This window comes from Leopardus geoffroyi, chromosome E1, assembly GCF_018350155.1.
Source record: "Leopardus geoffroyi isolate Oge1 chromosome E1, O.geoffroyi_Oge1_pat1.0, whole genome shotgun sequence".
In the NCBI taxonomy this organism is placed as follows: Eukaryota; Metazoa; Chordata; class Mammalia; order Carnivora; family Felidae; genus Leopardus; species Leopardus geoffroyi.
This window is the reverse complement of record NC_059330.1, coordinates 33,864,727-33,891,552: the sequence shown is the minus strand read 5'-3', so window position 1 is coordinate 33,891,552 and position 26,826 is coordinate 33,864,727. Positions and strand designations below refer to the sequence as shown.

Sequence of the window (26,826 nt, the reverse complement as noted above, 5' to 3'; positions counted from 1 at the left end):
GAGTCTCCCAGATGCTAAGGAGTCCTGAGGGAGTAAGCTGGCACAGATGAACCATTTATGTTGAATATTTTGGGCAACTCACTTCCCCTAGTTCCTTCATCTGGAAAAAAATACTAGATGACTAGAGCAATACTAGATGATTTTTATGGTCTCCTCCCTCCTGACATTCCATTAATGTGCCAGTGGCTCAGGGAACTTCACAGAATAGAACATTTTAGTTAACTTACAGTTGTTGTAATGCATTTTCCTAAATCACCTCCTTTTTATCTTTTGGTTCATTCATGAGAGTGGAGCAGGCAGGGTGCATAGAACCGTGGTTCCATCACAGTGTGGTGGAGATCAGAGTCCAGACATGGAAGCAGCAGGTACTGGGTTTGAGTCATCGGTTCTGATATTCACAAGGGTGAGACCTGTTCCCATGTGCATAACCTCTCCGATCCTAGGCTTTCTCATTTGTAAAAAATATTGAGTCCACAGTTTTGTTGGCAGGAATAAATGAGATGCACTTTAAGATCCTACCCCAGGTATTTTTAATACTGGGCCATTTTTGTTGTCTGGTTTTGTCTTTTAACTTCACTTGAATGGCTTAATGGTTATGGTGTACCTGTAGCTTTTAGTTACCACAAATCTGTTTGCAAAGTATCCCAGGTATGAATAATACACATAAATAATAAATGAATGAACCATATTTCAAAGCAAAGCAAGCATATTTGACCATTTGGGCTCAAATCACAGTTTCAAACCAACCAAATCTATCTACTGGGTCACAAGCATTTGTAAGGCACTGTGCGAGTCTCCATAGAAGACAAGGTTCACTTTACGTCCCTGCATTCACAGCTTCTTCCAGTCTACATACCCAGAATTAGTAAGTCTGCTTACTCCCAATTGTTGAATTGGGAGCTGTTCGATGGTTAGGCCACCAGCACAGATCACTCTGCCTGCCAAGCAGAGAAGTGAAAGCTTCCTTCTGCTTAGTGCATAGTAGCTGGCTCAGAAAGACTCCTGCAAACCAAGCACTGAACACGAGGCCATGTCTCCTCCTTTCCAGGTTTTCACAAGTAGGTCAAGAGCAGTTCAAGAAAGATTTACTTTTGAATCAGAAAACTGTTTCAACTGACCAAGATTCAAATTTGTCCCTGGCAGTAGGGATAAATGAAGGATACCAATGATTGTCTTTGGTAGTTAAAACGAATGGTAAGAACTCAAAACTACCACCCACCCATCACCAAAGAGGTACTGAGGACCCACCTGAGCAAGATGCCATGGGGGGATTGAGGTGTGTGTGTGTGTGTGTGTGTGTGTGTGTGTGTGCACGTGCAGGCACTTGGATGAATAACAAGGCTTTTAGGAGCTCACAAAAGGGGGTTAGACACATATCTAAGTAGCCATAATTCAAGAAAGTGCTAAGAGTTATAAAAGCTCAGGGTTCTGAGGACTGAGAAATGTCAGCAGTCAGATAAACAGGAGGAAGACTTGTTGGGAACGGAGGTCCCACTTCAGCCTGGCCGTGAAGTAGAGGCAGAAGCAGTAAATGGGTTGGTTTAGAGGAATCACAGTTTAGGAATGAAAGAGGAGGAAGGAAAGTCTGTAAAGAAGGTTGATGCCAGACTCTAGAGCATTTTCAATACTGACCGAATGGGTCAAGTGACAGATAACCCCATAACAGATAGTGATGCAAATGAGAAGAAAGTTTGTTTATTCCATGCAGAAAAAGTCAGAGGGCAGGCAGGTAGTCCAGAGTCAGTATGCTGGCTCAACAATGGGTCTCACAGGTAGTTTTTGTCCTCCTGTTTGTCACGCCATAGTGGTAATATGGCTGTTCCACCTCGGGCCTCAGGTGTGTGCTACAGGCAGGAAGAAGGGTTCAGGGTAAAGTGACATGCTGGTCAAGCCCCTCCTAAGATTTTCACATACGTCTCACTAGAAATTTGTGGTACCATCCCTCACTGCAGGGGAGGCTGAGAAGTTTTGAGTAGTTTACATTTCCTGCCTCTGAGGCAAAGAAAGCTAAGGGAAAAAAGACTTATTTCACAGTGTCTGCCATAGAATGACTGATGGTTTTGAACAGGGGAATGATAGAATTAAGACTGTGCTTCTTGATAACAAATTTGGCTGTAATATATAACCACACTTCGAGAAAATGGTGGAAGAGAGAAAGAACTCTAAGGCACAGAGATTAAGTGATGGATTCATAAGTGTTTGTATATTAGTAAATCATGAAACTGGGATCTGAATCCAGGCTGGTGGCTCCCAAAGCTCTTTTCACCCACCTTTCTAAGGACTCCAAGGATTGGAGCCTTATGATTGAGAGCCTATAGAGCCCTTAATAGAACTTTTTCATACATAGAGTCATAGGCATCAGCACCAAAACTAAAAAGCCATTCATCCATTCCTTCAGTCCTGCTTTATTTTTATTATTTTATTTTTTTATGTTTATTTATTTTGAGAGACAGAGCGCAGGTTGTGGAGGGCCAAAGAGAGAGAGGAAGACACAGAATCTGAAGCAGGCTCTGGGCTCTGAGCTGTCAGCACAGAGCCTGATGTGGGGCTCGAACTCAGGGACCACAAGATCATGACCTGAGCTGAAGTCAGACACAACCGAGTGAGCCACCCAGGCACCCCTCTTCAGTGCTGCAGGTGTGTTAGGAACAGTCCAGAGAGAGAGTGTAATAAAGTGGAAAGAATGGAGTTCAAAGAAAGACGGAGAAGGTTAAATCCCAGCTCTTATTCCTCTTCCCAATGGTAGGATTTGGGGTTAGTCACATAAATTCTTTGATTTCTAGTATCTTCATGTATACAGTGGGAAAGAGAATCACAATGAAAGAGATGTGCAAAATAAGAAAATGCGAGTCTGCCAAACATATGGCCAGCATGGGTTAGTTGGCCCTACCTGCATTCTTAAATTTCTTCTCCTAGACAATGGCAGCCAGGATTAGTTGTGTGTCACCAATTACTCACAAGTCAGGTTGGCTGTATTTTTAGTAATGCATTTATTTTTCTGATGGAGATTCTTTCCTTTTATCCTTTCTTCCCGATGATAGCTGGAGCTGATATAGACATCCTACCACAATAAGGAAAAGGCCATGAGAATTCTAGTGATTTCACCATGGATAAAAATGAACAATTGGATCGGCTCTAAAAGCTGTCAACCCCCAGACCTCTCATTATGTGACAAAAATAGAGTACTTGTTGAAGAAACTATTCTATTACTTTCAGTTAAAAGCCCTTAAAATTGATATAGTGTACAAAAGCTCTTGGTGCCTAGTTGACAATAAGTGATGCTTGTTATTATCATCATCGATATTATTGTTATTGTTATGGTAAGCATTGGAAAACATCAAGCTAATGTTAACTTACAGATGAGAAGACTAATCAAAATACAAAAATGGATATGTGATATCCCCATGAAAAGATGAAAACAAAGTCACCACCAAGGATTGAGTATAACCTAAAACCAAGTTGATCCTGCAGGGGTGGAAACTGTCTGTACATATGTTGGGAAAATCCAGGCTACAAGCCCAAATCCAGGATTAAAGTGAAGGACTCTCTATCCAGATGTGGGAAGAGAGTGCACACGGCAGGGGACTGGGGGGAGGGAAGAATTCTCTCCTGGAAGAATTCTTTTCTGGAGAATTCTGAGTGATGGTGACAAAATCCGTGCTCTGACTCTGGAAGAAAAATTCTTTCCATGGCTCTAACTTAAACTGAGTGCTCATGGGGATGGAGAGAATCAGACTGGCAAAGAGAGAGACTGGTTTCTGGTAAAGAATTTAGGAATCAGGGAAGCCAAGGTCCATGGAAATGCATTTTCTGACCTATAGAATTCTCCAAGCAGGTATTGAGTGAGATAAACTTAATCTATAATGTATGTTAAATGGGCAGATTTTCATGAAACTAAAGTGCAAAATTAAATGCTATGAACAATAAGCACCAAAACCAGAAAGGTTATTAAAAAACAAACAACTCCAGTGCAGAGCATAGCCCTGGGCATATATATGTCTGCTAAGTAAGTGAATGATCAAATAAATAATATACAGTTGTTCCGACAAAATCAGAGATTCTATATTCATGAGATCAATAGATCAAAATTTCTGCCAGTCTATCTGCCACCTCTCTATATCACTTTTATTTATTTATACAGTTTCAAAAATATTTGCTACAATTTACAGAAACACATACACAGCAATAGAATAAACAATTGATAGAAGAATTTTGCAGTTCAAGATAGCAGACCATGTATGTCCTGCCTTGCATCTCATTAAACGACACGAGGTACATGCAAATGAGAACAAAATTATCACTGGAAAAACACAGGAACTTGCCATAGACAGATCAGAATATTCAGGAATTTCTGAAAGGTGTAGGGCAGATGGCAACATATCTAACGGGGAACAGACTAAATGACTCACAAAACAAACTGGAGAAAGGATAAGACCAAGAAAACAGGAGACTTCCCAGCTAAATTCTGGAAGGGCCCCAAGATCAGGGGCAGGAAAAGAGCGAGGGGTAACTGAATGAAGGAGCTGTACTGTCCGGAAAGCTGATGCATCATATGCCCACTCCCCTTGCCCGCACTGAGTAAAGCTGAAGGAATTGGCTTGCTGATTAGGGTGAAATGACCTATAGGGGGCCCCCAAAGTGGGCAATAGGGTCCAAAAAAATGCAGCATTATGCTTCCAAGTAACTTTTGTTACCACTAACAACAGATAAATCCCCACACCTGCTAAGAAAAGGGCTTCCCAGTTAGTCCCCACCTCCTGTAAGGAATCAGGGCTTTTCGCATCAGAGTCTGTACCCATTGCTGGCAAAACAATGAGTTTTGCACATGATGAGAATGCCAAACTCAAGATACCCATTCTGTTCATCTAGATCCTGATTTGTAAATGTGAACATATGACCTCATCATTAATACTGAATGAAATATAATAGTCTGAAGTGATTCATAGGAGGAATAAATAGAAAAATCCCCTAGGAGGAGGAGTTAATGCATAAAATAGAAAAAAATTAAAGCAAGTAAAATTAGGATCTTCAGAAATAATTGTGAGTTTCCTCTCGGGTTTTGTTTTTAAAGATGCATCAGAATTCTTGAAAATTGAAACTATCATTGTGCAAATAAAATGTGTGAGACCTGAAAAAACAAGACAAAGAACTCTCACAGAAAACAACGTAAAAAGTCAAAGAAATGAACTTTGTGTAGAAAGTAATGAGACTGATATGGTAGGCAGGGTACCAGCCCTTCCAAAAATGCCCATATCTAATCTCTAAAAACTATAAATACATTCTCTTACGTGGCAAAAGGGATTTCACCGATGTGATTAAGTTAAGGATCTTGAGATGGGGACGGTCTCTGGATTATTCAGGTGGGCTCAAGATATCTTCCTTAACTTACAATGGGCATAACCATAACGTCCCAATAAACCCATCACGCGTTGAAAGTACTGTCAGTTGAAAATGCATGTGATACTCTTAACCTATGGAACACCACAACTCAGCCTCGCCTACTTGAACCACGCTCAACACTTACAGTAGCCTACATTTGGGCAAAATCACATAACACGAAGCCTATTTGATGCTGAAGTATTGACTATCTCATGTAATTTATTGAACACTGCACTGAAAGCAAAAAACAGAATGGTGTGTGGGTCCAGGATGGTTGTTAAGTATGTTGTTTGTTTGCTCTCACGGTCGCGTGGCTGACTGGATGCTGCAGCTCACTGCCACTTCCCAGCATCTTGAGAGAGCACCATACCACCTGTCACCAGCCCAGGAGAAGATCCAAATTCACAACCTGAAGTGAAGTTTCTACAGAATGGGTGTCGCTTTTACACCATCGTAAAGTTGAAAAATTCTAAGTCAAGCCATTATAAATTAGAGACTATCTGTAGTCACAAGGGCCCTTGCAAGTGAAAGAGGGAGGCAGGAGTACCAGTCAGAGAGAAACTTAAAGATGATGTGCAGCTAGCTTTGAAGATAAAGGAAGGGGGCACAAGCCAAGGAATGGAGTAGCTTCTGGAAGCTGGAGAAAGTCACCAAGTGGCTTCTCCCCAGAGCCTTCTGAAGGAATGCTGTACTGCGGGCACCTTGATTTTAGCCTAGTGAAACATTTCCAACTTTGCAGCTCCAGAGGTATAATATAATAGATTTGTTTTGTTTTAAGCCACGAAGTGTGTGGTCATGTGTTACAGAGGCCAAAGGAACGAATATACGTGGAGAACAGGCAGCCGACCTGATAGCTGTGTAGGGAGAGTTCAGGCGTAAAGAAAGATACGTGGATGGAGGGAAGTATGCAACCAAATAAATAACTGAAGGAATATCTCTGAGCTGAAAGGGACTTGAGTTTTCAGAGAGAAAAAGGCCAATGGAGTCCTTGATGGCAAAATCGTAGAAAATTGGGATCCTTGAGGAGAAAGAAAAATCCTAACAAGCTTCCAGAGAGGAAAGAAAAATTAAGGCTGGTAGAAAGAAACTGTGATCATTCTCATTAGTCAATCCATTGATTCAATGGTACTCAGGATTTTGCTTTAATCTTTGCTGCACGAGGACCCTATACCACATGCTTATCTCATACATATGCATCAGAAAGAAGAGCCTCATTGACAGTAGGGCTTATACAGTTAGTGGTAGAAATGGAATTACAACTCAGGTTGCCTATTTCTGATTCTTCTGACCTTAGTTGCTCACTGAATCAAGCATCTCATCTATAATAAAGAAAGCAGAAAAACAACAGGCCAATGCTAAATATATAATACAAATATATTTATATTAATATAAGAGGTATATATAAAAATATAAGTACAAATATAAGGAGCTAAGGAAATAATACGTTCTGAAGCTGGAGTCCTATCATTAAGAGTATGGGGCAGAGGGAAAATGGCATTTTTTGACATGCAAGAATTTGGCAAGTTTACCATCCATGTAACCTTTTCTGAAAACAAAACAAACAAAAAGACAAAATTTCTGGTTGTACTTTGGCAAAGTAAAGCTGAGAACAGAAATATAACATAAGATACCAATAAAATGAGCCATGATATCAGTAAAACTTATAGTTAATACCAAGTAATTGTTGAAAATATGGCAGTGAAATTTAATGGAATTGTTAAGTAGGTCTTCATAAAACAGAAGAGGCACAAAGTAAAAAATTAACAATCTGGAACCAAAATTGAAGATAATTTTAATAGTACAGAGGAGGCAGTAAGGAAGAAATAAAGGGAAGATATAAAATAACCAGCGATACAACTCTCTTATTTTGTTTCAGTGACGTGGCTATACATACAGCTTCATTTTTAGGGAGAAAGGAAAATAATTTCTGGTAGTGAAGCATTTCAGGATGACCACTAGCAGAAAAAAAATATAAGGTAAAACTTGAAAAGTACCAAAAGGTAATGGGCACCTGGGTGGCTCAGTTGGTTAAGCATCTGACTTAGGCTCAAGTCATGATCTCAAGGTTCATGAGTTTAAGCCCCGCGTCGGGCTCTGTGCTGACAGCTTGGAGCCTGGAGCCTGCTTTGGATTCTGTGTCTCCCTCTCTCTCTGCCCCTCCCCCACTCACACTTGGTCTCTCTCTCTCTCTCTCTCTCTTTCTCTCTCTCTCTCAAAAATAAATGAACACTAAAAAAATTTTTTATAAGTACCAAAAGGTAAAATATGAAATAATGAAGAAAATATGATAAAGTATGGAAAACAGGAAATAACAAACATGGCAGACATTATAAAGAATGACCATCAGCTGAATTTTTTCACTGAAAGGACTCTCAGGTTGGAGTGGGGGAAACAAAAGTATCCCACTACATTTAAGGAGAAATACTTAAAATCATATAAAGAAGTTGAAAATAATAAAAAAAAAAACAAAGATTTATCAGGCCAATGTCAGTACAAAACAACTTGAGAGTTATAGACAAAGTAGCATTCAAGACAAAAAGCATTATACACACACATACACACAGAAGAGAGTAAATTTATATTGATAAAAATACATGTTCTAATAATATATTACCATAGCTATGAGCATTAATAACCAGGACAATACAATTGACCCTTGAACAGTGCATGGATTAGGAGCACTGATGCCCCATGCAGTTGAAAACCCCCATGTATAACTTCTGACTCCTCAAAAACTTAACTACTAAAAGCCTACTGTTGACCAGAAGCCTTACTGAGAACGTAACACTCCATGAACACATTTTGTATGTTATATGCATTATATACCATATTCTTACCATAAAGTAAGCCAGAGAAAAGAAAATGTTATAAAGAAAATCATAAGGAAGAGAAAACACATTTACACGACTACACTGTGAAAAATCCACACATAAGTGGACTCATGCAGTTCCAACCTGTGTTGTTCAAGGGTTAACTGCACATCAAGGGGAAAAAAAAGATAACAAAAGGAGAGTTTTATTTAATGAAACACACCGAGATATTTTTTAATTGAATGTAGACCCAAAAGTAAGGATTTAGAAGGTTTGAATAACATAGTTAACAATCTGTAAAGAATGAGAGAAACAGAGGGGAGAAGGAAGAAAGGAAGGAGTTGACAGAAAGAAGGGATGGAGGCAGGAGATAAGAAAGAATGAAGAAAGACAGGAAGGGGAAAAATCAGATTTTCTTCCAGACATACTGAGACAATGCATTCTTTTTTTTTTTTTTTTTTTTTTTTTTTAATTTTTTTTTTTCAACGTTTATTTATTTTTGGGACAGAGAGAGACAGAGCATGAACGGGGGAGGGGCAGAGAGAGGGAGACACAGAATCGGAAACAGGCTCCAGGCTCTGAGCCATCAGCCCAGAGCCCGACGCGGGGCTCGAACTCACGGACCGCGAGATCGTGACCTGGCTGAAGTCGGACGCTTAACCGACTGCGCCACCCAGGCGCCCCGACAATGCATTCTTTTTATTAGACTATGAAGTCTTTACAAAAATTGATCATGTACTTGGCCATAAAGAAACTCTGGACAAATATGCAAAAGATCAAGTCCTACAAGTTACATTCTCTGACCATTGTATGATAAAGCTGGGTATTAAAACCAAAGGCATAACAACAAGAACAAAGAAAAGTAAAAGAAAATCAAAATCCTTGGACATTTTTTAAAGACTCATCTACGTAACATTTTGTGTAAAGTAAAAGTCAGCACTGACCTTGCAGCCTCCTTGGGCATGAGGGAAAATGAGAACACTATAAGAAACATGAGACATAAAAGTCATGAAGAACCTTGGGTTTGGTAACAGAAAATTAAACTTTATATGAAAAACCCACTGATTGGTTGAAAATGGAGGAGAAACACACTTGCATTCTATATAATAAAGGGTTAGCACATGTAACATACAAAAAGAATGTATAAATTCTGGAGGGAAAAAAAATTGAGAAATGGCAACTCACCCAGGAAGAAACAGAAATGGCCAGTAAATATAACAACATATGTCCACACTGGTGATGGGGAAAATGCATGTCGAAATAAGATACTGTTTTTGTCCACTGGTTTGGAAAAATAATTTAAGTCTGCTAATAACCAGTTTGGTTAGGAGGCAGGGAAATAAACATTCTTACACTTTTTGGCTGGTTTTTAAATAGGTTCAGATTTTTGGAGGGCAATTTAGCAGTACTTATCAAACATTTTAAAACAGAGGTCCTTTGAAACAGTAAGATTAACCTCTAGGAATCTATCCTGCAAGGATACTCAATGTATGATTTTTTTTGAAGAAAGAAAAACCTGAAGACAACTCCAACTGACAACAGAATGGCTAGATCGAGTACATCCCAGCTATTCCATACAATACCAAACAACTCTCCAATATAATGCAATAGGTCTTTACGAACTGCCATGGAAGAATGTCCATATATTGCTGAGTTAAGAAAAGGCTGTGTGTGTATACATGTGTGCCCCCCATGCATACATGTATGTATAAACATATATATGTACACATGTTGCTTATATGTGACTATGTTTACAGAAAAGTCTAAAAGAATACATGCTGCTGAATTTTCAACAATGACTTTCCCTATGGCATGACATGTGGGACTTAATTTTATACAATTGTATATATATTTTTTTATTTAAACATGTAACATTACTTTAGAATCCAAAACTAACAATAGATAAATTAACCAAGGTGGAAGTAAGATAAGATTATAGTAGTAAGAGGACACTGAGGGTAGGTGAGTTTACATAAATTCAGGGTATTCAAGGCTAGGTGGGCCATAAATCCAGCACTGAGATTCTCAGAAGCCAAAGCAAGAAGAAAAACATAACCAGTATATGGCTACAGAAACCATAGTAATTATGCAAAAACAGTTGCCATATTCTTGAGAGGTACCATTTTCTCAGGTACTAAAAGAGATTCTCTTGGGGCTTCATATAAAGCATGGATGCACATGAAATGAAAAACCCTACCCACAAGAAATACCATGATTTCTTAGACTGACCTCATAGACATTCATAGGATTAGTCCCAATGAGGAGCAAAGTCCTTCTTCTTTGAGAAAATATTAGTGAATCTCAGTTAAGTTCTTCAGACAGAAACATCCATAGCAGCAAAATCATTGAAAAAAAATCACTACTCACTTGTACAAAATGAAGAATAAAAGAATTAATGGCCAGTGGGATATTTGAGACGAAGCAAGCCTGTGATCCCACAAACTCCCCCCTCAAGAATTAGAGCTCTTTTTAAATCAAAGCCATTACGAAGCTGGATAAATAATATGATGATGATTTGGGGATGAACAGCTTATTCACACCTACATATAAGGTAAATATGAGTAATTCATTAATTTATGTCAGCAAGTGACAAATTTGTTCCTGGGCAGAACAAACAAAATGCAGTAATTTATTACTTAGAAAAAAAAATCAGGCCAATAAACTCCAACAAAGGGACTTCTGTTATCTTAGGATGTTCTATCCTTAGTCTATTAAGGAGGTGGTAAGGGAAAACATGCTTCATGCCAAAGTGATGTGAAATGTTTACCTTGCCTTGTTTTAGGGTGGGATATAATTACTACCATCAATGTCACATTCGTTCCTTTGCCTGCCTAGCATATGAATCAAATTTGCCACTTCATGAAGCATGAAATTACCTTTTCAATACTAATTCAATAATAATGTTGAGTAAACCGTGAGCAATTATCACTTGAGTCAGGAAATACTGTCTTCTCACCTCTGTCACTTTCCACTCACTAAGAATATAGCTCTGTTTGCTCACACCACATTGATGTGACGAGTATTTCCAAATCTAGGTAAGTAAGAACATTCCAAGGGCTATTGGTTAGAATCCCAAACCCCCCTTGCCTAGACATTTCCTGCATCCTTGGATCAATCAGGATGGTTATGGCATTGTTATCTTTATTAAGTAAAAAACATAAAAATCACTAAGTTATCCCCAGCAGTAGCAGACATTGTAAAGGAATGTAAATGAGATTCCTGGCTGCCTTTTAGTAAAACCATATACTTTGAGTATATCTTTTGGAGAGATCAGGGAATCAGATCACAGAATTTTTGATAGAAAATATGATGATAATAATAATAATAATAATAATAATAATCATAGGTAGTAGTGATAGTAATTTGATGGTAACTATGGCAATCCTAATAGCAAAAGTCATAGCTACCTTCCACGAATGCTCAATATTTTCCAGGCATTTTGCTAAGTGCTTCATTAGTGTTATTTTATTTAATCCTCATGGCCATTCTAGGAGGTACAGATAACAAAACTGAGGGTCACAGAATTCAGAAGTTTCCCCAAGACTGTAGAATTATTCAGTGGCATAGCTGAGACTAACACCAAGGTCTGTCTGAGCATACAGTTCATTCTGTTTCCACTCTTTTATACTAGCTGAAAAAGTCTAAGAAAATACCAAATTCATGACCATGCATTTCTGGAATGGTAGAAATATCAAGAGCCAAAAGTACTCAGGTCTCTGATTCTAAATGTTTACTCTGGCAGCCTTGCCTAGAACTAATGGCAGTGAGGGTGGAAAGTACTCCTAAAGATTCAACATGAGGATTTAGGTCACACCCACTTATTCAATACATTTTCTTTGGGTCAGCTGCTATTTGCTAAGTCATGTGTTGGGTAAAATTATGTGGTCCCTGACCCACTGGAGGTTGTAGTATAGTTGGGGAAGGCAGGTGTTATTTAAATAATCACATCAATGAAGGTAAAATTATAACTGTCATAATTGCTTCAAAAGAATGGTAAAAGGTTCAATGAGAGATTATAATATGGCCTGTGGTAAGGAATTTTGTTTTCATTCTAAACACTATGGGAAATTTTTGAAAAGTGTGAAACAGTGCTAGTGCTAGGGAAATTATAATTCAAAAATCTCTGGATAGAGTGAACAGCTGATGAAGTAGAAAGTAAGTGTGTGTGTGGGGTGGTGGGAATAACAATTAGAAGATTATTAAATTGTCTTCAAAAGGGACAATGGTCTGGATTAGGATAAAGATGGGAGTATACAGAGAAGTGAATAGATTTGAGAAATACACAAGAGGTGACACTGACATTCATGTAGGTAAATCATTCTTCTGAAATCAAGCCTAGACTGGGCTCTTACCAAAGACTGATTTTCTTTCTTCTGACTTGTAATGGGGACTTGACCCATTTATTTGAATCTTAATTGATTTTAAACCCACTTAATATGCATTAAAAAAGTCTGTGTTTAATGGAATGCCAAGTGATTTTTTAATGTATTTTCTTCCCTGAGTAATTGTAATTAAAATCAAGAGGCAAAAACTACTCTTTTCAAATTGGCTTACTTCATGGTTTAGAGAGGTATGGGCTCTGTGGGTCTCTCAGATGTAGAGACAGAAACTCAACCCATAGTTTCTGCTCCTCAACAGGAAATAAAATGACACACTACTGATGGTTTTTCCTCAGTGTTTCTGGCTATGGGGTGGTATATGTACTCTTCTCTTTTTCAGCCAATCTAGAACAAAGCTCTTCATACCAGATGTCTCCCCTAGATGGCTCACTTATATCCTATACCATACCATGTATAGGCTCTATATGCTACACCAGGATGGATCATGCATTAAAGAACAATAGAACTATTTTGTATACCATACTACTAAATTTAAAACAAAATTAGCTCTAACCTATATGTATCACTGCCTTTAAGTTATGTTTAGGTTAAATAGTTTGTGTTTTGTCAATTGAGTCTTAGCAATATCTTCTATCTATCTATCTATCTATCTATCTATCTATCTATCTATCTCTGTCCCTATATCTCCCCCCACAAACTTTCTCTACTTCTTTAAGTCACAAATGGACCATACCAGTGAAGATTGGATCAGTTAGCCAATAGATCCACCTTTTGTCACGGTCCAAATAAAAGCCAGATGAAAACAAACCTGTGACATAAAGTTCTCACATTTTTTTCATAAATTTGGTCTCAAATTCTTTTTCACAAACTGAGCTACTCTTTAACTGTCATTCTTATAACAGATGCCTTTCCTCATGTTCTTACTATTAGTCTTACCCCACCCTTAAGATTTCATGCTTGAGAGGTGCCTGGGTAGCTCAGTTGGTTAAGAGTCCTACTTTGGCTCAGGTCATGATCTCGTGGTTCATGAGTTTGAGCTCCGTGTTGAGCTCTGTGCTGACATCTTGGATCCTGGAGCCCGCTTCAGATTCTGTGTCTCCCTCTCTCTCTGCCCCTCCCCTGCTCACACTCTGCACTCTGTCTCTCTCTATATATAAAATAAATAAACATTAAAAATTTTTTTAAAAAGATTTCATACTTGGAACCACTTTCTGGCTACCATCTCAGCTCCTTTTGTTGATATTCCCTGATGTTCTGTCTTATAAATGCTACCTCAGGTCACTTAGAGAAGGAGGTGTAAGGGGAAGCAGATTTGGGATCCCATGTGCACCCAGAGACCGTGTGCTTAACCACTGGTGAACTACTTCAATGAATATCCCTTGTGCTTTAGCCTGGCCCCTACAACCTGCTCTTGAGGGCCCACTAGTCCCACAGGCCCCAGGTAAGGAGGAACTGTCTACATATAGTTCTGTATGTACAATGAGCGCCCGGCCCAGAGTGAACTTCAAGTTAGTGTTGCTTACAAATAATGATGACATGAAGACTAAGGTCCACTGAAAGAGTAAATGCTCCAAGCTACAAGGCTGGCAGACACCCTTGTGAATATGAGCACCAAGAACATGATACGTTCTCCCCGGCTTTCTGATACCCCAGCTGTAATACCTGTGTACTCTTGTGAATCTAGTGCAGCAAGGCTAAAAGGAAAAAGAATTATCAGTATCATTATTTTTTTTTAATTTTATGTTTCTTGCTTTTGGGTAGCTTTTAAACAATCATGACAACTCCTCAGCATTTGAGAGAAATTTATTAAAAAAGGAGTTAGGAGCCTAGAACTTACTCTTAATATCCAAGTTCAGAAACACTCTACATGGCCAACATAAGAGAACACTGAATAAACTATGGCAATATTAATAATGCTGACGATGATGTCATTGTTGATGGTAAGCAACAGCACACATTTCTCAAGTCCTCATTAGGAATATTAGGAATAGATCCACCCCCTCCTCCATTCATTTTCACAGCAATCTTATGAAGCTCAGTATAAGACACCGTTGGCAACAGTTTATGATACAGTGGAGGAAAAAAAGTAAGATAAAAATTCTTTCTTCTGCAGGAGAAAAACTACTTAATGAAAAAAAACCTGGAAATAAATACAGTCCATTACTGGTGATTGATTCTTGAAGGTGGGACTATATGCATCTTTTCTTCCTTCTTTTCCTTCATTTCTTGTCTCTCATAAGCCCTTGTTACTTCTCCACTGGGAAAACACATGCAACTTTATTTAAAATAAACAAGCGCTGTGTAATTTCTCTTCTGAAGATGACTAACTCGAAAATATTGGTTCTCAAATGGTCTTTGAGGGGCTCCACGGAACCTAGGTTAGATCTGGTCCTTCATAAGGTTGAAAAGCCATTTCCTACCATTTTTTTCTTGGAGGCACTACTTCAAAGTTCACCCAAAGAGGAACATAGTTAGAGACGTCTCAGAGATGGAAAAATGCTCCTGGTGAACCAAAAAGGAAGGAACGCAGGCACCTTGGATGTGTATGGTGATTTATACTCTTCTCAGTAACTTTACTTTCATCTCTTTTCACTTGCCCCTCACAAGACCCCCTAGAGATGGGAAAAACAGGCACCATTAATGTCCACGTTCCAGAAAATGAGGGGCAATGAGAACAGCTACCCACCAAGGCCACACAATGAGAAAGTAAACATCTGAGACTGGAACCCAATCTTGGCTCTCAATTCAGTGCTCTCTTTACGGATAATGGCTACCTACATGGAGTCCTGATTACCCTTGGCAGGAAAGACAAGCTTACCAGGCTATCAGCTATCTAAAACATTCATGGTTGAAGGTTTTGTGTCATGTCTGCTATAAATTCGATTTGGTACAACCTCAGCAAAATAAAAGGAATACCAGTTGTTTCACAATGATTCAGCCATTCATGCAATATTCAGTTTTTGCATGCCAAGCATTACGGAAGTCCTGGGGATTCAGTGATGTCTGTCTTCAGGTAGCCTATCATGGGGAATTAAATCTAGTAATATAATACAATGGAATGAGTAATGTGAAAGAGACATAGCAAGATGTCACAAGCTCTCAAAAGAGGGGCACACTGCTCCTCATTCATTCACTCATTCATTCTAGAAATAACCATGGAGTGCCTTCTTGCTGCCATGCTTTGTGTTGGGTTCTGGGGACCCATAGTAAAGAATACATGATCTTTACCCGTGAGGATTATCTAATGGGGAAGACAGAATTATATTGATTATACAGACCTAAATTAAATGGAAATATGATCAATATGGCAAAGGATAATCAGTGCTGTCAAAAGCATACGATCTACATACAACACATACTTTTGATTCAAGAGAAAGTTTCTTTGCAACCCTCTACTAGGAACAGAAATTTTGTACTTCCTTGAAGGCTTGGGAATTCACAGGATGACTTTCAGGTGCTGATTGGAAGTAACCTACTTGATAATGCTTATCTCTTTATGATAATAATTTGATAGATTCTATTTCTTAACACACTGCTGCTCTGTTTTCCCCTCCCCACCACTGCCCAGAGTAAATGCTTGTTCTCTTGCCCTCAGTTTATGGAAGGAATGTAAAGTTGGAATGTTCCTCTCTTTCCAAATAAGCCAACCCCCACAGGGTTTGTTCCCGCCCGCCCAACCCCCCAGGAGGGGGAAAAAAAAAACCAACCCTGCAATCTTATCACATTATTCATAGTAAAGCATTAGCTCCTAACCTGAAGCGTCCTCTGCTGAGGGTAACAGATGGCATCGGGACGCCTATGCTAGAAGGAATGGAAACCTGATTATACTCCTAATTTTTTTTTCCCCTCCTACATGAAGCACGCTATAGCCACCTCATCGAATATGGTGATGTGTCAAAACTTAATTAGCCAACACTTGTACCCCATCTACATTATGCTGGAAACTATGTTTTCAAAAGCAAGAGAAAAGAGCTTAAAATATTCTGGCAGGAAGGGAATTCTTAGGACACAAAGGAGAAAGATTAATGCGATAAGCTATCTTATGTTACCAAGGCCTTAATCCTTTCTCAGACAAGCAAAGCAGTAGAAAGTTTCTTGGTTCCTGCAGTAGGGTTGGCATACTGTCTACACAAAAATGGGAAATTCTGGCATGTATGTGTGTAATTTTAGGGGATCAGGGGCTGGCACATTTGAATAAAGTACAGTTCCTGTGTATCGGGCATGCATCATAAGGTGCTCAACCATCCTGCTTTGCCTAGAATGGAGGGGTCTTTTGAGACGCAAACTTTCAGTGCTAAAACGAGGGAAGTCCCAGACAAATGGAGATGTGTCTATCACCTTTGATGCATGTAAACAATGGTCATAAAAAAATTTTATTGCAAACTTAGAAGGTCATATTGACCAAGTCAGTGGTTTCTGTTGCTCTCCTTTGACCATTTGGAGGAACGAGGCAGACTGTTCATAGGAACATCAGAAAAGATGTTTTTGGTTCCTAACCAGGCTCCTCTGTCCAAATCCCATACTATTCTCTACCATCTTGCTTCTCTTCTGGCCCTGTTCCCTGTGGTCTAGCTCCCACCCTCACAGCTTCCGGGCTAAATACAGTCAATCGCTGACAGCAGCATGAGAAGATTCTCAGACTCATCTATCCCCTGTTCACAAAGCAAGCCCAGAGCTTCGTTCACATTTTCTAGAGACTTTTAACCAGGGGACAGAAAAAAAAAAAAAAACATGAGATCAACATTCAAGTGATAAAGAGCCTCAAAAACGTTATAATAAAAATAACTTTTGGAATTCTCTAACACATACATGGAGCAACTTCTACCCTAGCGTCCTTAGTTACTAATTGTGTGCCTGAGAGAGTCATTCCCACCTCTATTCCATCCCCAACCTCTCTCTTGGCCTCTACTATTTGCAGGCTTGGCAAAGAGGTCTCTATCCTAGGCTCCTCCCACTTCCCATGGCCATAGGGGGCAGTGGATGTACTATAAACCATGTGGATTTTAGGGTTCTCTGCCTGTTCAGAGCTGGTTTCAGATTCTGGCTCTGCCACTCTTTAGTTGAATATGCTCGAATGAATTATTGTATCCCTCTGAACCTCAGTTTACTCATTATATTGTCATAAAGATGTAAAAAGCATCAAAAAGTTAATATTTACATGTTTCCAGCCTTCTAAGGAGGCTGCTTTGTTTGCTCTAATGTTCAGCATGATAGATAGTTATGAGACACAAAGGAATCTCAACAATCAGAGAAAGATACAAGTAAGGTTTCTATGTTTTCTTCATTAAGGCAAGGAAGTGGCTGATGATTTGCTCCAAGATTGGAAATCCGAAGGGTTGTTCATCAGTGACCCAGAAATTGCAGATGGCTCTCCCCTATGGCACAGAGAGAGCTGTACAATTGGGATATGAGACTTAGGCATGGAGTTAGAAGGGGCTGGGCAAACAGTTCACATTGCATCTTAGGTGGGGATAATTCCTCCTGGCCTCACTGACTTGTGAGAATTAACTGAGAATAGATCTAAAAAACATGAGACCATGGGGCACAGACCATGGGGCACAGACCATGGGGCACAGACCAGGAATGTCCATTGGCTAAGTTGGGTAGACCTCTTTTTCCCTTCTGGTAAGGGGAATCAAAGGGTCATATGGCTAGTACGTAGTGTTTCTATCACTCTCTTGCTTCCCTTCTTCCTCACTTAGAAACCACAGCCCATCACCATAATCAGCCCCTTCCCTACAATTCAACTCCTTTATCACAGTCACCTGCCACAGGCTATATAGCTGGCTGGAACTATCTCTCTGCCTACCTTGTTCCTGCCCCCAACTATAGAGTAAGTTTGGAAAAACAAAAAACATACCACTATATTTTCATTTGTAACCATAACCCTCAAGTATGCCCTCAGTACTCCCTAGCAATGCTTTGGTCAATTCATGATCCACATTCAGGGATATCTATTTTATACCTCCACCCCATCCTCCTCAATTCCCATTTTTCCCATTTTTCACTCTTAGTTGATGACATTGATTATTTTACTGATAACAAAAAACAGCCAGACACAGAGCTACTTCACCTTTCCATAACCAAACCCACTTCCCCAGCCCCATCTGCACCTAGGCTCTCCTCATCTCTTCAGTTATGGGGGTGAGATGTCCTCTCACCCACCTATGACCAACACCTCCTCTTTTGCATTGGATGCCACCTTCTCTTGCCTAAAGGAAGACTTGATGTCTGCAGGGAACTTGTCTTCCCTTAGCCTCACCAAGTGAATTGGATTATTCCTATTAGCCTATGAATACTTCATAATACTTCCTGTCTGAAATAGAAAACAACACCTTATTTTGATCCTTATTCTTCTTTAACTTGTCTTTCTGTCTCTAGTATGTATATTATGTATATACTCTATGTAGTGTGTGTGTGTGTGTATGTGTGTGTGTGTATGTGTGTGTGTGTGTGTGTGTGCGTGTGTGTGTGTGTGTGTGTGTGTATATATATATATATATATATATATATATATATATATATACACAAATGTCTGTTTCATGTCTGTTGCTGACCAGATCCCGAATCAAGGCTGCAGGACTTATCACCCCAACTGTTCTGAGTGCTACAGCTGGGAGTCCTCAGTTGCCAGCTCTCTCCCAGAATTGCTTTTAGCTGCTAAGAACCTCCTGCCCAAGGTCATGCCCCCTTCCCAGATAGCCCTCACTCAGGTCCCCCACGTTCCAATGGGGAATCATTCTGAAGGGCCATTCTCGCTTCAGAGCTCACCACAGGGTCGCCTACATTGCAACCCAACTTCTGCTCAGTCTTCCAGCCTTGCTTTTCCCCACAGGAGTTAAGCTTGGGAGCCATCCCCAGTCAATTTCCTGCACACAAATGCTCATCTCTGAGTCTTTTCCTGGGAAAAGTGGCCTGTAATACCTTCACTAAAATGTTAAGTTCCACCAGTGCTGGGACCTTATCTGGCTGTTTTTCAGCTGGAGGCTGCAGTCTAGAACAGTGCCCGGTATACAGCAGATGTTCAATAGATAGCTGGGAAATGAATAGGAAAAGTGGCAGAGCTAGTATCAGACCCAGTTCTGCAAGATTCAAAGCCAGCGCTCTCTGCTCCGCAAATACTACCACGAAGAAACTTCCAACGTCTAACTTTGAGATCCAGTTCAATTTGAAACTCTGCCCTTGCGTCTGCATGCAACTGGTACCAGATGAAACCTGCAGTTAGCTAACGCACAGAGATTAATTGGAAGAACTCGCTCTCACAAATGGTAAACCTGGGAGAGCTCATGCGTGGCAGTGTAATTACTCTGGTGGCATCAACACATCAGAAGGCCCTGGAGGGTCCAGAAACAGGCTCAGCCCGAGAGGTTTCCATCTTAACTTTGAATTTCCTTGGGCCTCTGTCTCTTGAAGTCAAACAACATCATTTTAACAAATTTTGAGTGTGTGAATAATTTCTCCTTTTCTTATGCCCTGGTATGTAAACTGATATTAAAGACTAGAATATTTATCATGTTGACAGCTCCCGCCTGCTAGATTAGATTTTGTTAAGGAGCTGAGTTTTCCTCGGAGAGCATTCAACTCCGTTATCTTCCTACTGTGGATTTCCACTATAGACGCTTTTGGTATTAGCTAAGCTCTACACCAGAATAAAATGGGAGGCAGCCAATAGAAATAGCTGAGTATATTGGCCACCTTCATTCCAGACTACTGGGGAAATACAAATTCAGTTACTAAATAAAAAGCCAATTCAGTTAAGGAATGATGCTGTATCTTCCCAATGACTCCTGTCACAACCACTGGATTAAAATTCACAGCACTGCAGCTCATTTTCCAGTGATGTGTTTGGTACTTACTTTACCAAATCACTAGGAAAGCTATGTGCTGTGACATTTGTCCAAATGCAGAGAGAATCACACTCTGATTATGTAAATCTGATACCAATGCAAGGACGTTAGTGAAACAGGCTACTCGCACTGAATAAAATGTCCTTGGCTTTCCTAAGCAATTTCTTGACTTGACTTCACCTGGTTCTCTGCAGAAGCCAGAGCTTCAGCTGCCCTTGTATTTCCGGGAAGACCGTAACTCAAGAAGAGAACGCATGCACAAGCACACACAATGTTTCAGAGCAGCCGTGCTGTCTTTTCCACAGCCGGAATAAATGTGCAGCCATTTCCTGGGGGAGACAGAAAGTAGAAGGTGCACTGAGGTAGCTCTTTCCTGGCCTTTGGTGAAGATAAAAAAAAATCATTTCCCCAGTTCAAGCAATACTAACACTGGATGCCATCTCTGCTCCTGCAAAATTCCAGTGAAGGGATGCTCAGGTTTCTCTGAAACTGGGGGTCGGGCCTGTGGAATTAGTCACTGTTTATCTATAGACTAAGCATAGAACTTCCTATCATGATTTCAGGAAATGAAAGCCACACAAATCAAGTGGAATTCAGAGGTAAACACTACCAGTTTGAAAGAGGGACACATGGGGTTCTCTGTTCTTTCTAGTGGGTTATTTTGAGACATAGGAAGACAGTGGAGAAACATGGAAAGTATCAGAAACGAGAAGCAACACCCTTTAGAAGAGCAAAATTATAGTGTCAGAGACCAAACCTGTCAATTTCCAATCATCATTTAAAGGACAAAGAGCCAATTTTAGGGAATCTTCTACAGATGTTCTTTTGATAGCTTTTTCTTTAATAGGCAACTGGAGGCTCAGCTTTTTATAATTCGGTTTCCTAGGAAAAGCATCATCTTCTCTTAGGAGTCTATTCAGTGCCTCTGAGAGTTGTAGAATTCACTCTTGCGCAATGTGCTCACCTCATGGATGTTCACCTCAGAAGGTAACAAGAGAGCTAAGAACCCTCTCCTTCAACAGCCAGCAGGCTACCTCAGCGCACCCTCCTCTATTTTCAATGCACTGGGTGTTTTTAAATGATTGCAACTTCTTCTACTTTGTACACAACTGGGAATATTTTCCGCCTCAGCGTTTAAAATTGTAGATATGTTATAAAAGGGGGCCCTGTGCTGTTTTGCTTAACTCAGATGGGTTAAGCTCCTGCTTCTGTCTGTTGTCCTTTCTTTTCAAATCCTGGTGACTGAACTATTTGAACCAGACCTACCAGTCAGAAGCAGGGTGACAGTAACTAACAGCAGAAGGGGAGGGAAGCACATGTCCTCTTGTGGGGTCAGGCTGGAGGGTGGGAAGAAGAGAGGCTTTGCGAGGGGGATGGTGTCAGAGGGGAGACTTACAGACAATGCACAGAATCCCCTTTGATCCTACCCTTAAGCTCTTTTAGAAAAACCTAATCTCCAAAGATTTAGTTTAATGTTGATTATAAACAAAATATCTTTCTACCAGTGGTAATGAATAAAGCTAGAAAGCAGAGAAACAGACCAGCTGGCTTCCCTCTTCTTAATTAGGTACCTCTGATTTATTTAACTATTTGTTTTGTTCTTCTTTCTATCTTCTAGATGAAAGTCTTCTAGAATTCATACGCCTTACAGAAAAAAAAAATTATATATAACAAAAATATCAAAGCAGGTTAAAGACAGAATAGAATGGCAGGACCCAGAGAGTAATTCAGCAGGTTATAAAGGCCCACTAATTTTATTACGGGTGAAAATTTGGCTCTGAAGTTCTTTATACTTAAAAGGAAATGAACAACACAGTTCTCATGGAGGGAAAAGGCACATCAATTGTGCAGAGGGAGCAAGGCTTTTCCTAACACTTAGCGTTAAAGAAATTTCTTACCGAGGGCTTCGTTCAGGAAGACACAATGACACGGTGTCCTTTACAAAATGCCAGCAGCAATTTAAAGGGTAGACACTTGCCACAGATTGTTCATAAATTTGAGTTTTGTAAGGCAAAATGAATCTTACAGGTGTTTGTCACTGGGGAGAGGGGACACATTTTGGTCTGTAAGTTACCACCTTTTAATTTGTCACTTTTGTTAACTGCATTGTTTTACGTGAAATTTTCTCAATTAAAGGCCAATCTGGGTAGTGGTGTGAATGTAGGAGAAACTACAGACGGCTACGCAACTTGGCCAGTGGAATGTGTGTAGAAGTGACAATGGCCCAATTTTGCACCTAAGGCTTATGTGGCATTGTGTGCTTCCACTCACCCCTCTAAGAACTTCTGATCTCATCTAAAAGGTCATGCTCTATGACCTTCAGTCTGGGCCACAAAGCATACCTGACCTTGACTTGAATGAGACCAGCTCCTGCAGACCTGAAGACCCATGGGTAAGCAATTAATGCTTATGTTTTATACCACCGAGATCCTGTAGTGATTTTGTTAAATACCATTGCTGCGGCAATAGCTTGCTAATATCCTGCCTTGACTATGCCACAAAGGCATTGCGAAGGTTAAGTGAGAGGATGATCAAGGATATTATTTGCATAACCAAACTTACTGGGTGTATTATGATCGTTTACGTCTCTGATGTCTACTCCAATATATGGCTTATAGAGTTTACAGTAGACCTGCCTTTTGCTTGCTGGCAAATGAACTGATGATTCTGGGACAGTCACATACCCAGCAAGTGAATAGTGGAGGAGGTGGTTCATTCTGCCTGGCATCACAAGGCCCATTGATCGACATGTTATATGGACCCTTGTATATTGCAACACATACTGTGTTTATTCGGTGCATCACGCATGGACAGGAGAGGGAGTTGAGACTTGGCTGCAGTGATGCCAAAGGACAATCCAGGAGAAGCTCATAAGACTGGGATAAAATAGTAAAGAGCTACCAACTAGAGTTTGGAAACCCAAGTGCAAGTCTGGCTGATGTACTGTTAAACACTAAACATTTGATGTGATGGAGATGACTTTGTTCAGTCGGTAAAAATTTGAATTCTCTATTTGTCCTTTCCTGAGGGTAACCATAGGAATTATAATGACAATATCCACATTTCCGTATATCTTATTTAACCTACTTTGGCCATCTGAGCACGGATTAAATACAATAAACACTTCTCGAGTGGCTACCAACACATTTTAGTGTGTATTTTTGGGGCACCTACAATGAGCCAAATTATATGTAACTTCAGGAAGAAGCAAGACAGACCACTGGACAGAGTTAAATATATACCAGATTATAAAATACATGAGGACTGTATGTCACAAAGACTAAGAAGCACAGCTATCACTGATTGGGACCAGGACATGCCACCCTCAAATATACCATGTTGGCATAAGAATTATTTTGAGCTGAAGCATCTGAGTTCCTGAAATCCCTTGTCCTCCTAAAAGCAGGGCCTCCCCAAAGAACTCAACTGTCATAAAGTCCCTGTCCTGAAGCAACTCTAATTTCTCTTCTGGGACAGCACCACACTCCCACAGCCATTGTCACAAATTATCATATCTCCCATCCAGTCTCCTAAGAGCCCATTTATCTTTCCAAAAGTCATTTGCTCTTCCATAAGTACCCTTCTCCCTCTTTCCCCTACTAACATCCCAAATTTGAACTACCCCTTTGAGTTACCCATTTCTTTTTTTTAAATTTTTTTAAATGTTTATTCATTTTTGAAAGACAGAGAGAGACAGAGCACAAGCAGGGTGGGACAGAGAGAGAGGGGACACAGAATCTGAAGCAGCCCCCAGGCTCTGAGCTGTCAGCACAGAGCCCGACGCAGGGCTCGAACTCATGAACCGTGAGATCATGACCTGAGCCGAAGTTGGATGCTCAACCGACTGAGCCACCCAGGTGCCCCTCAGTTACTCATTTCTATCCGTGTATTACTCCCATGTATTACTAGGCACCATGCACCTGCTAATTAACTTGTTTTTCTCTTGTTAATCTGTCTTTTGTCAGCCTAATGTACAGGGCCCCAGCTGAAGAATCTAGGACAGGAGGAGAACGATATTTTTTTCAAAGCTTATCATCTACTACATATTTTAGCATAATATATGTAGTGCCTTTTACCTCTTTTTATGGACTAAAAAATATAGTAATGCTGATGGTATAAATAAAACTGACTTCAAATCATGAGCATATTATTACATGGGTAGTACTATTACATGGGTATCGTTACTATGTTGACATAAGTTGCAGGGTCAGCTACTTCTCTGTTAAATTCAAATTAAATTGTGGAAACACTATTTGTGCCGTGCACAATAATGGGAGCATTCCAATAAACCGGGATCCTCACCATAAAATGCTTAATATTAACTCCAGTTTATAGATCAGGAAACAGGGGATAAAGTAACTTGCTTAAGGGCTGTCAGAATCCAAATGCATTCCTTTTTTTTCTCTGCATCCTTGCTACCCTCATAGTTTATTTACTGTGCTCCATATGGTGCAGTCAGTAAAAAGCAAATGGCAACTGGAAAAAACACATACACACACACACACAACAACAACTTGCCTGCCATTTCTCTTCCTCATAGCTAGAGAAAGAGTTTACTAACATCAGTGTCAATGATCATAAAACGAAACGTCCTAAGTCTTAAATTTGCTTTTCAAATACCAGTATTTCAGAGGCAGATTACCTGACTCCAATAATATGGCTCAAACCTTGCACTGTATGTGCAATGAGAGGGAATATTTTCATCCATTATAAGAGGCTTGTCAGGGGAAAATATTTTCCTGATATCATACCCAAGAGAACAGCGTGTGGAGGAACATTATCATATTTTATTGAACTTTCATATACTCCATGCAGTATAATGTATATTTTATCTTTTGAGAAGCCTTGGTAACAAAAGAATAAAATATCTGTCTAAAACTCAAAGTACTTTCTAATAATGCTGCATGCACACTAATATCATTAAAAACAATTCACGGGGCTCTGGTAGCTCACCAGTCTGAGCCAGGAATGAATATCCCTCCATTACTGGAAGAAGGGCTCAAGCCTGTGGCTTTGCTCACTCCTTATAGCAGAGGCTAGGTGGAAGCTAAGGGGCAGACTGGAGGGCATCCATTCATAAAGGCTTTCTCCCAATTGGCAAGATCGGGGAGGAATGTCCTGTGCCCTGGGAGTTAAGGACTAGCTTAGCTTAATTTGCATATTCTTCTAGAATCACAAGGGCGTTGAGTCTAGCCTCTGAGAAATAATTTACATAAAGGTTTCAGGGCATTTTTAGGAAACAACAAAGAGGATTTTGGAACTGACAAAGACAGTCTCAAGAAAAGCAAGGAGAAAGGGGGCACCTGGGTGGCTCAAGGTTAAGTGTCTGACTCTTGATTTCGGCTCAGGCCATGATGTTACGGGTTCATGAGTTTGAGCCCTATGTTGGGCTCTGTGCTGACAGAGCAAAGCCTGCTTGGGATTCTCTCTCCCTCTCTCTCTGTCCCTCACCTTCTCTCTCTCTCTCTCTCTCTCTCTCTCTCTCTCTCTCTCTGTCTCTCTCAAAAATAAATAAGTAAACATTAAAACAAAAAGGCAAGGATAGTTGGAGGATTGGAAGCTGGGTGAATTACTTAGAGGTAGAAGAGAGTATAAAGACACATGTCTTGGGTAAGGCATCCTTCTGTTGGTGGCTGAGAGCTTCACTTATGATTTCCACCAGGCACGGTCACTCAAATGGCTTCCAGGCAAGTCCCTAGGATCCTGGTTTAAACTTTTTGTCAGAGGCTCCTATGAAATTAGAAAAGCCATGCCATCTTCTAGGTACTAAAAAGAAAGTTGAAGTCCCTTCAAGGTCAGACCATCTGGGCTTGGGAATAAAGGCCTTCAGAAGCTTTGGAGAAATACCACTGCCAGGATGGGAGAGAAAGACCATGTTCAGTGCCTACAAGAGCCAGGCAGAGTAACGGTGGGTGGGTGGAAGGGGCAGGAACGACCCCGCCTGCACAGGTGTGCATCAGCCTCCCAGACAGCCCAAGTCACCCTGAACCACGCAAAGGGAGAGAGCAATGGTCTTGAGTGGGGACATGAACTAACTACCACCGCAATTTTAAGTCTTTGCTTTGCCCCATTCCCGACATGATTTGAGAACCGAGGGTCACCTCTGAAGACCTTTCAGTCTTAACACTGGATGTGGAGAAGAGCAAACCTAAAATCTCCATCCATTACCGTCATTATTATCCACAGAGAACTAAGGGCAGACCGAGAAATGAATGGCAGGGGTGTGCCAGCTTCGCCCCTGTTAAATTATGTACATCACATGGGGTGACTTACAGGATGACGGCCCACAGGAGACACAGGGACAGGCCATTTACACTGGCCGGTCCTCTGAGGCTCATGACTTTAGAAGTTTTTCTCGTGATCTGCCGTGAGCCCTGTGGTACATGGAAATGCATCTATCGGGATTTCCACAGTGCAATTCATGTCTACGGGGGAGTACCCGTACACGCA

The 26,826-nt window shown here is 40.3% G+C and overlaps 1 protein-coding gene across 1 annotated transcript in view; it reads right to left on the bottom strand.

The window, feature by feature from the left end:
• Positions 1 to 26,826, bottom strand: part of CA10 (carbonic anhydrase 10) — a 487,496-nt gene that overhangs the window by 241,437 nt on the left and 219,233 nt on the right. The gene's annotated exons all lie outside the window — the stretch shown is intronic.